This window comes from Crocodylus siamensis, chromosome 6, assembly GCF_052110815.1.
Source record: "Crocodylus siamensis isolate JL-2025a chromosome 6, ASM5211081v1, whole genome shotgun sequence".
In the NCBI taxonomy this organism is placed as follows: Eukaryota; Metazoa; Chordata; order Crocodylia; family Crocodylidae; genus Crocodylus; species Crocodylus siamensis.
The window spans coordinates 45929670-45940570 of NC_143400.1; the positions used below are offsets into that span (position 1 = coordinate 45929670).

The 10901-nt window shown below is 46.6% G+C and overlaps 1 long non-coding RNA gene across 1 annotated transcript; it reads left to right on the top strand.

Moving 5' to 3' along the window:
• The first annotated feature begins 3997 nt into the window (after positions 1-3997).
• Positions 3998-8158, top strand: LOC149862587 (uncharacterized). Its single transcript, XR_016443198.1, has 3 exons — positions 3998-4361; positions 4576-4690; positions 8021-8158. It is a non-coding gene; the product is annotated as an uncharacterized LOC149862587 (long non-coding RNA).
• The last annotated feature ends 2743 nt before the right edge of the window (positions 8159-10901 follow it).

The window sequence follows — 10901 nt, forward strand, 5'->3', positions numbered from 1 at the left end:
AGAGAGAGCAGCATGCACATGGAACATGGTCAGCCCTGCACAAGACAGGTGCACAATAAAGCTGGAGATGGATCATCCAGGACTATGTGGATTGAAGGAGCTGGGCTCAGACTTGGGGGCAACTGCAGGCCTAAATGCTTGGTTGGGGACATTGCTGGGTGTGTTGGGAGGTTGGAAATTAAGATGCTGAGTATTTATCAACACAGTTGTTGATGTTCCTTTATCTTTTACCTGTTCCTTCCCTTTGGCCCATTGGCTTGTGACCCTAACCTCTATGATGCTCTGTATAAACATGGTTACTCTCCCTTGTTTCTTGCACCAGTTTTGCGGCTGTGGGGCTGGCACACGCGATTCACAAGCTAAACCATGAGATTTCATACAGGGATTTGTGGTATTAAAAGCATTCTGCCCTGTTGGGGGGTCTCTCTCAGTTCTTTGCAACAGAAAAACTGCCCTATTATTTTGCTGTAGTCAAAAAATAAGTTCACACTAAAAGCACTAGCATTTCCCAAGGGGCACCTTGAGTCTGACAAATAGGGCCTCTAGTCTAAAAAGGTTGAGAATCACCATTCTAGATGCTACCTAGGGCCGATCAAGACTATTCTGTAGCTTGCTGTAGAATAGGGGTGCTCTGAGTTTCATGAGAAGCATTGGCTTTTCAAGGGAAATGACACCTCATTAAAAAAACTAAACCTCTGAAAAACTGAGAAATTCTGTTTGGAAATAGCACTGCAATGCCTCTGGGAGCTCGGTGAAGTGTCAGTGAAAAACATTTTTGCTTTGACTGATAATACCTCTCAACAACCCCAGGGTAAAACTTGCACATCCACACTTCTCCAATTTTTGCACTCTGGCGATTCTCATATGGAGGTCCGCTAGTGGGTGGGGCCAACGTCAGTTCATCTTTCACTTCTTCATTCAGTCCCTGACCAAGAGGAAGAACAGTTTGTAGCTGAAGGAGGTGGACATACAACTTTGACATGGCTTGAAAACCCTGCTCCAGATCACTCAGCAGGAGGCTGGAAGTTTCCAGGAGTGTGGAGGCCCAGGCTAGGCACTTCTTGTTAACAAACGAATTAATAATAGTAGTTCATTAGCTGTTATGGGGTACTGTAACCCAGGTAATTAGAGTCTTGTTAACGACTTCAATAATAAGTAAACATTTTAGATACTTAAAGAAAGAATAGTTAAAAATATGGACATACATGAAAAATGGGACAAAATACAACATTGGTTTATATAAAGATTGTACAAACTAATATACTCTCCTTCTGTGTTAAGGTGACAGACTTCTTGGATAGGGGCAATGCAGTGGATTTAATTTATCTAGCACTAAGTAAAGCTTTTGACACACTGTATCTTGAAATTATTGGCTATATTGAAGGGGACTGGGAATCACTGCTACTTTTGCGAAGTCAGTAAAAAACTGGCTTATATGGGGACTACATAGGTTATGATGAAAAGTGAAATACGTTTTCTGGAGGGTGGTTAGGAGACTTCTTTAGGGAGGTGGGTCTAAATTATGCCTAAGAGGCCCCTTAGGTCTGCGGACTAAGAGAGGCTTTCCTTTTTGGCCCCCGACCTGGGGAAGTGCCCCAAGTGCCTGTACTGGGTCTAGTACCCGTAGGATTATTAGGTCTGTGTTTCCTCGAGGACACAGGGCCGAGAGAGTCCCTTCTTGGGTGGTGGCAGCTTACGTTACCCCCAGGTTAGGGAGTGTGCTCCAGGAAGGGGGTCAGCTGGATGCGAGGCGCCCCTAGGGAGGCACTCTGAGCCTGGAAGGTCATTGGGCGCAGGGAGGTGGGTGGCTCAACGCTGGAGCACCCCCTACTGGCCCACCACACATGGCACATGCTGGAGTTCCATAGGGCCATCCCTGGCACTTTCCAACATGCATCTTACATCCCTGCCCTCCTCCTAGGATCTGGATATATTCCACAACTGGGGGCACCTCCTAGTCCTGCAGGACACAATCTGGCACTTATTCACACTGGCTCTGGGGAACACAGACTTGCAGATGACCAGTTATGCACATAAGTACACTACACAGCTCTGCTGGAGTTAGGCAAAATTCCTACATGTCCACAGAGCATGCTCAGGAGAGCTATGTGCCATCTCTGGAAATGCACCATGGTTGCTTAGACCTTGGAGCAATGCTGTTCCACTCCCCTGGCCATCCATCATGGATGGGGGCTCTGAGTAGGCCGGAAATTGTAGCCATGCAACAATTATGCAAAAAGCCATCATTAAATCAGAGAGGTCTTCACTGTGGCTGTAGGAATCTCTCCAGCTTCCACTGTCCTACTCCTGGAAGAAATGGTTGTGCCTGGGTACTATGTACTGAGGATGATGTACAAATATAATATACTTCTGCCAGGAGGTGCCACTATCATACATGGTATCTGGCTGCTGCTGCTGCTGGTTGTTTTGCTTGGAAGCTTTCCATTCAGCCCTTGGCTGGTACAGGCATGGTAAACCAATGGCATGCATGCCACAAGTGGCACAGGCAGCCTCTGTGAGTGCTATGTAAAGCAGGGAGGGAGCAGGGACACAGTAGCAGTTAGGGCAGGGAGAAGAAAACAGAGCAGCAGGTTAGGCAGGGGAAGGGGTCAGAGTGGCACTCCAGGAGGGTGTGGGGCATGTTGTAATCTGCCCCTTCTCCAGGGCTGTTCTATCTTTATTACTGTCTCCCTAAAACAGACCTTTGGTCCTCTCTAGTAGGTCTGAAGGACCAGACCACTCCACATCTCCCTTTCTTTATAACAAACAGGAAAAGATTACAACTTATTATAAACAATTAACAGCAAACCATAACCTGTAAAATAATTTACAATGCTGTACTCACTGACCAATGTATACCTCTAAAGCTATAAATGGATGTTTAAAGGTCAAGTCTCTGTGGAGGTCTGCTCAGTCTTCCAGACCTTGTTCTAACCTCTGCAGAGCTCCTGTCTCTTAACTAAGCCTTCCTGCTGACTTCCTTGAGGAGGAGGTTCATTTCCATGCTCTGCCCTGTCCCTTTCTGTGATTGATCCTCTTTATGTTGAGGTGAAATGTACTGAAGATGTAGGCTGGGCCACCTAGGGGTAATTTGTGTTGGTGCCACAGGTAATGGTGTCTTTAGTCATCCCATGAGCAGTTCAGCCAGAGAGAGTCCTGATGCCAGTTCTGTAGATCAGTGTGTCAGGAGTGCCAGATATGAATCTCTGGATTTACATAAAAGCTGGTTCAGAGTCTGTACTGCTCTCTCAGCTTCTCCCTTATTCAGAGGATAGTGAGGGCTGCTAGTGTGATGCTGAAAATCCAAGCTCTGCAAACTGTAAGAATAACTCAAAGGTAAACTAAGGCCCATTATCTGATATGAGGACCTCAGGAATGCTGCGCCCTACAAATATAGACTTCAGGTTTTTGGATGACTTGTGCCAATGAAGTATTTCTAAGCAAAGCCAAGTCAATATATCTGGAAAAAATAATGAACGATAATAATGAATGTGTGTCCTTTCCAGAAAAATAAATCCATTGTTACCATCTACCAAGGTCTATATGGTATCTTTGTAGAAAGTACTGGCTTTAGAGCTAGTCTTTTTTTTCTTTGTTGCATTCCTCACACACTTTCACTAGAATTAGAATTTGCTTTCTCGGCCCAGGTGTTGGTGTCACTGGGCATAACCCTAGGTAACTCAGAGGGATGGAAGACCACAAGTGTCGATGAAGCCCCTCTGACCTAGGCCCAGGTGAGCCAGGCCCCCTCCCCCCCCCCGAACCTTTGTAACCCTTTCTTTGAACTTTTGTAACCTCCTGTAATACTGGAAAACAGGATGAGTAGCAAGCAAGCTGAAACTCCCTAAAAACTGTTATCTGTGGAATGCAAGGACACTGCTCAGAGAGAAAAGGGAGGAGGGAAAGGGGGGGGGCAGCTAGTGGAAAACTACTGCAGAAAACGACCAGGATATAAATATACACTGTTGCAGGGCTAGGTGCACGGGATTTGAGACCATACAGTCTCCCTGAGCCTTTTACTTGAGCTCAAATAAACTCTGCCTACTTCTCCCCCCAGTGTGTTTATTGGCGCGACGCACACCGGGCAACAAACCCAATTGTTGCCTCCCTTGGGCACCTTGTGCCGGCAACAGTTTTTGGTGCCCAACATGGGGCTCGAGGCTAACATTTTGCCTTGCCCGGATCCCTCCTGGGGTCGACGACTTGCGGCAACGACAGATGCCCAGTGCGCACCGGTGGTTTCATCGGGGGCCTTGGTGGAGACATGGTTTGATCGACCCCGGAGGGCGCAATGGTGCAACGCACTCAAATAGTGGAGAAGCGATCATGGGCGATGGTGTGGAACCAGTCCCTCGGACAAGGTAGGATAAGCTCAGCAGTCTGAGCATTGCCTGTTAAGACCTGGGGACGCCCAGTGTGTCTCCCTGTTAGGGCCTGGGGACGCCCAGTGTCTCCCTGGAGTATGGGGCAGGGACAGAGTACGGTTGGCAGGGCACGGTGTACATCCTTAGAATGCATTCTGACTAATTGGAAACTGTTTAAGTCAGATCTAATGACTAAAAATAATCTTAAAAGGCTCTGTACAGTGGAATGGCCTCAATAGCAACTGGAGGATCAGGAAAGGTGCCTCCGGAAGGGTCAATTAACTACAATACAATCCTCTAATTACTCCTGTTTTGTCAGCGGATGGGTAAGTAAAATAAACATTTGTATGTGCAATTGTTTATGGCTTTATGAAATAAGACAGATATTTTGCAGAAGTGTAATTTGACTCCGACAGGATCAGTAGTTGTTAGTGTTGAGTCTCAGCATTCCCCCCCAACCACTGTAATGCCAGAGTTGGCGTCCCCTTCGGCTTTAACACCTCCACCATATAAAGAGCAGATGCCCCTGGTTCCAGAGATCCCTCCCTCAGTGGGATTTTATCCTTTACTTACTGAAACTGTAATAGCCTGGCCTGGGGCAGATGGGCGTGCAGCCCAGACCATGCAAGTATACACTCATGTACCTTTTAATCTGGTGGACCTGGCGGCTTTTAAGGCACAGGCTGGAGAATTTTCAACTAACCCGAGTAAGTTTATCTCTGTCTTTAAGGGATGTTTAGCTAGTCACAAGCCTGATTGGGACGATTGTAATATCCTTATGCGAACCTTATTATCTGAAGTAGAGTGGAACCAGTGGAAAGACCAGGTATACCCTTTCGTGTGGGCAAGGGGGGTCCCTGAAAAGGCTACACATCAAACCCCCATTAATATCCAACTACTGCCAGGAAAAGGTCCGGTATGAATCAAGCAGTACCCAATCAAAAAGGAAGCCAGAGAGGGACTGCAGGAGACTATAGACCGTTTCCTTAAGTACGGCATACTGCGAGAGTGTCAGTCAGCCTGGAACACTCCTATCTTGCCTGTACTAAAGCCTGATGGCACATATCGACTGGTGCAGGACCTATGGGCGGTTAACGAAAGGGTTAAAACTATTCATCCCCTCGTCCCAAACCCGTATACCTTGCTGGCCTCCATAGGGGGGCAGTATACTCATTTCTCAGTTCTTAATTTGAAAGACGCTTTCTTTACGATTCCAGTTGACCTCTCAGGAGATATTCTCTTTTGAATGGGAGGACAGAAAAAGGGTTAAGAAACAACTTTGTTGGACAGCATTAGCCCAGGGATTTAAAAACTTTCCCACCCTTTTTGGCCTGTCCTTAGCTAAAGACTTGGAGGAGTGGAATAATGAGCATGAAGTCCTCTTGTTACAATATGTGGATGATTTATTAATTGCTGCTGTAGATTTAATCTCTTGCCTTAACGCCACTGTAAGCCTCCTGAACTTTATTGGACTTCGAGGATATCGGGTGGCTTGAAATAAAGCTCAAATTGCTCTCCCTGAAGTACGATACCTGGGATTTCACATAAGACAGGGGGAGCGCCAGCTTTCAAGCGAGCGAAAGGAGGCTATATGTCAGGTTCCCACCCCAAGCAACTGTAAGCGGCTCAGGGCATTTCTCGGCATGGCAGGTTTTTGCAGAATATGGATCCCTGAATTTGGACTATGGGCAAAACCACTATATGACTGTGTAAAAGGGCAGACCATGACCCCTTTTATTGGACTCCAGAAGCTGACAAGGCATTTAAAATACTAAAAAGGAAACTAATGGAAGCCCCCGCCCTGGGTTTACCGGACCTTTCTAAACCTTTCCAATTGTATGTGCATGAATGAAAAGGGATGGCTCTGGGAGTGCTTACTCAATTGTTGGGGGCATGGAAACGTCCTGTTGCTTATTTCTCCAAACAGCTTGATCCAGTTGCCAAGGGATGGCCAGCGTGTTTACGAGCAGTTGCGGCAACTGCCCTAGTACTTGAGGAAGCTGAAAAGTTAACGCTGGGAGGAGTCATGCAGGTGTATACCCCACATATGGTCCAGGCTCTGCTAGATGTGAAGGGGGGTCTCTGGCTCACCGAGGCTCAAGTGGCTCGGTACCTAGCTAAGCTGTTGGAGAACCCTGAAGTGACTCTGCAGCCCTGCCCCTCCCTCAACCCAGCTACTCTCTTACCTGAAACGGAAGAACAAGAGCATGATTGTTTAGACATCATAGATGCACAGTACTCCAGCCGTCCAGACCTACAGGATCAGCCACTTCTGAATGCTGATTGTGAGTGTACACTGATGGCAGTAGCATTGTTGTAGAAGGGCAAAGGAGGGCAGGTTATGCTGTTGTGACCCTCTATGATGTTGTTGAGGCCAAGGGTTTGCCCGCCAGAACATCTGCTCAACTTGCTGAACTAGTGGCCCTGACCCGGGTGCTAGAACTGTCAAAAGGGAAACGGGTCAACATCTATACCGACTCTAGGTATGGTTTTGGATACTGCATGCCCATGCTGGCCTATGAAAACAAGGGGACTGCTAACAGCCCAAGGCTCCCCAGTGAAGTATGGACCCCAAATTCTCTGACTCCTGAAAGCTGTTCAACTTCCCTCGGCAGTGGCAGTAATGCACTGTAAGGCACATCAGAAAGAGGAACAAAACGTAGCCAGGGGTAACGCCCGGGCGAACAGAAAAGCTAAAAATGCTGCCACCCTGAGAACGCCAAGACCTGCTGACACCCATATGCATGCCCTCATTCCATCAGTGGGGGAGGTCCCGGATCCCCAGTACTCGTATAAAAAAAAAGAACTAGCTGATAAGCTTGGTCTCCAAGAAAAGGAGGGATGGCTCTGCTCCACTGATGGGAAGATCCTCCTACCAAAGAGCTGACCCGGCCGGTGCTGCAACGGCTACATCAAACTACTCACGCCGGAAGAGAAGCTCTCACTCAGTTAATGAACAAATATTTTCTAACCTCTGGACTTTGACCTCTGACCTCCCAGATACAGGCCAGCTGTTCGATTTGTCAAAAGAATAACCCTCGACCCAGTCTCTCAGTACCTCCAGCCACTTTGGAACCTACCCCAGGCCCAGGACTGGTTTGGCAAATAGATTTTACTGAGTTCCCCCGATCTCAAGAATTCAAGTATCTCCTCGTTGTAGTAGATCGATTCAGTGGATGGCCTGAAGCCTTTCCGTGTCGCAATTGTACAGGCAAAACTGTAGCTCTAAAATTCGTCCAAAAGATTATTCCCCGCTTCGGACTTCCCCAGTGGATAAAATCTAACAATGAAACACATTTCACTTCAAAGATCATCCAAAACATCTCAGATGCCTTACAGATCCCCTGGAAACTCCATACTCCATGGCGACCACAGGCTAGTGGTGTAGTAGAACTTACAAATCAGACCCTCAAGCATCATCTATCAAAGATCTGCCAGGAGGCCTCTCTGCGATGGCCCGATGCTTTGCCCCTTGCTCTGCTTCGCATCCGTGCCCTCCCCAAGGGAAGATTAGGGCTTAGCTCCTTTGAGATTATGTTTGGAAGGGCATGGCCTATGAACGGGATGCTGGTTCTAGCAGGGGAGTGGAAAATAGAATGTAATATTTTGTCATGGTATATGTGCTCTCTGTCTGCCATTCTTTCTTCTCTCCATAGGTACACTAAAGACTTGCAGCCTCTTCTGCTGGATGCTCCAGTCCACTCGTGACAGCCGGGGGATTCCGTGCTCATTCGTACCTGAAAGGATAAGCCCCTCCAAGAGAAGTGGAAAGGACCTCACACTGTCCTACTAGTTTCCCACGCAGCGGCAAAGGTTGATGGACACAAGAACTGGATTCATCACTCTCATCTGAAACCAGTGCCTACTCCACCCGCGAAACAGTGGACCGTCCAGCCCACTGACAACCTTGAACTAAAGTTGCTGTTTAAAAAGGGGAAAAGTTTAGAATTAACAGTATGAATTCTAGTTTAAGTTTCAAAACTACTGTAACATTTTTCTTTTTTACTGTAGGCTTTCTTTTCCTGTTACCTTTTACTACGTTCTCCTTACATGCAGGGTGGGGAGGGGACCCAGCAGACCTCGTTACAAACACCTACAAAGCATTGAAGGTTACTTTTGCCCGTGAGTTTAACCTATCTAACAGTTGAATATGTTCCCAAATCCCTTATCACGCTGCAGAACTCCCATGGCGAGCCATTCCTAGTAACTGGTCAGATATCTGTCAGAAAAAAAATAGCTATTAATACTACAAAATATCATGACTCTATCTTTAACCCCTCAGCATACCCCTCCATACCTGGAATCGCTCCTGGGTGGCCACATTTAGCCGACAACTGTACCAAAGAGGCTCCCTTCAGTCTCTCTAGTTCCTCATGGGAGCCAGAGTGAAGTGACTCTTATATCCCCCAGCCTATCCGCTTACGTTCAGTTCCCCCTGGGCTGCTTTGTTATGCTCAAAATGAAACCACGAACCATACCTGGTTTGCCGGCAATAGCTCATGCCAATATTATCTCTCTCCTAATCAAAACATATCCCTGCCTTTGTATAATAGCTCTGGTCATGACACCGGTGAAAGCTTGTTTTTCTTTACTCCAGATCTATCCAGTCGAATGCAAGAAGGGCTTAATGGAATGGCGAGAAATGGGAAAACTTTTTGGATTTGTGGTACCTCGGCCTACAAATGGCTACCTGATGGCTGGTATGGAAGTTGCTACATAAGGTTTCTTGCCCCTCCCCTTCGAGTTCTAACCCACCTCCCACCTGGCCGCCCAAGACGACAAAGATCCCTCTATGCAACTCCGCCACCTATTAGTAAGGGAGACAGATTTGGCATGATCCTTCTCCTGTCATATGAAGTGGGCCGGTTAGCCAAGCTGTATCGTCAACTTTCTGCGTTTCTTACAAAATTTGCCAATAACACTCTAGCTATTAAAAAGAGCCTTAACTCTGAGATTTATCAACTTCGTTTATTATCTCTTCAAAACCGTCAGGCTCTAGATTATGTCTTAGCATCTCAGCGGGCAGTATGTGCTCTAATTGAAAACGAATGTTGTACTTATATTCCAGAAAATTCCCAAGATATTAACAAACACATTTTGTTGGCCAAACAGGCTTTTGAGCAGTGGAAAAGTCAGGAACGTGAACCCACTGTTTTCAATTCTCTCTGGAGCTGGTTGCCCAACCTCGGAGGCCTAAGAACGGGCATCCTTCACCTCCTGGTCACTGGTGTTGTGTTGTGTTTAATTACCCTCCTCTTATTTGCGTGCTGTAATGCCCTCCTTCACAAAGTCTGTGTATCCCCCTCCCCGAGCACTTCACTATACCCCTGCATTGAAGATCCCAGTTCCCAAACACTTAATCACCTTTTATCTTCAGAATATGAGAAAACTCAGCCAAAACTTTGTTGAGTATTCTCAAAGGGGGGAGTTGTTGGTGTCACTGGGCATAACCCTAGGTAACTCAGAGGGATGGAAGAACATGAGTGTCGATGAAGCCCCTCTGATCTAGGCCCAGGCGAGCCAGGGCCCCCGCCCTCCTGAACCTTTGTCACCCTTTCTTTGAACTTTTGTAACCTCCTGTAATACTGGAAAACAGGATGAGTAGCAAGCAAGCTGAAACTCCCTAAAAACTGTTATCTGTGGAATGCAAGGGCACCGCTCAGAGAGAAAAGGGAGGAGGGAAAGGGGGGGGCATCTAGTGGAAAACTACTGCAGAAAATGACCAGGATATAAATATACACTGTTGCAGGGCTAGGCGCGCTGGATTTGAGACCATACAGTCTCCCTGTGCCTTTTACTTGAGCTCAAATAAACTCTGCCTACTTCTCCCCCCAGTGTGTTTATTGGCGCGATGCACACCGGGCAACAAACCCAATTGTTGCCTCCCTCGGGCACCTTGTGCCGGCAACACAGACCACTATATAGATTGTTGTGTTCTTGCCCTGTATTTACTTACACCTTGATGTCCTTCATGGAGCTTCAAAAGCATTTCTCCCCAAAGCACCTGAGGATCAGAATGTGTCTTGCCTTAAGGAGAAGACCATTGACTATGTGGCGGTCATTGAGGTCCTGCCAATATGGTTGTAGGTTTTTTGGAATTTATGTCCTATGCCCCCATTATTTTTACAGAAATGAACTAGTTTCTGGCAAGTATCATTCCTCTGTTGCTCATTTCTAATTTACTCAAGTCTAGTAGGTGCTGCCAATACTGTCAGAACATGGACAATATAAATATATGTATATACATTAAGATCTTTTCCCAAAATTATTTCCTCATTTCTTTGTGGCTGCCTAACTGGTGCTCTGGATAGAGTGTCAGCAGCTACAAGCAGTTTCCCTAGTAAATGTTCAATAGTAAAAGAAAATTGCATTAGTCATAGTCAAAATCTCTGAATTCTAGATGGAAATTCATCCAAGACTTTGGATCCCAGCAATGGCACCAGAGGTTTGTGATCTGTTTCTATTTTAAAATTCAGGCCAAGCAAGTAATAGCTGAGCATTTAACAGGCTCAAATGACTATCAAGACTTCTTTTTCC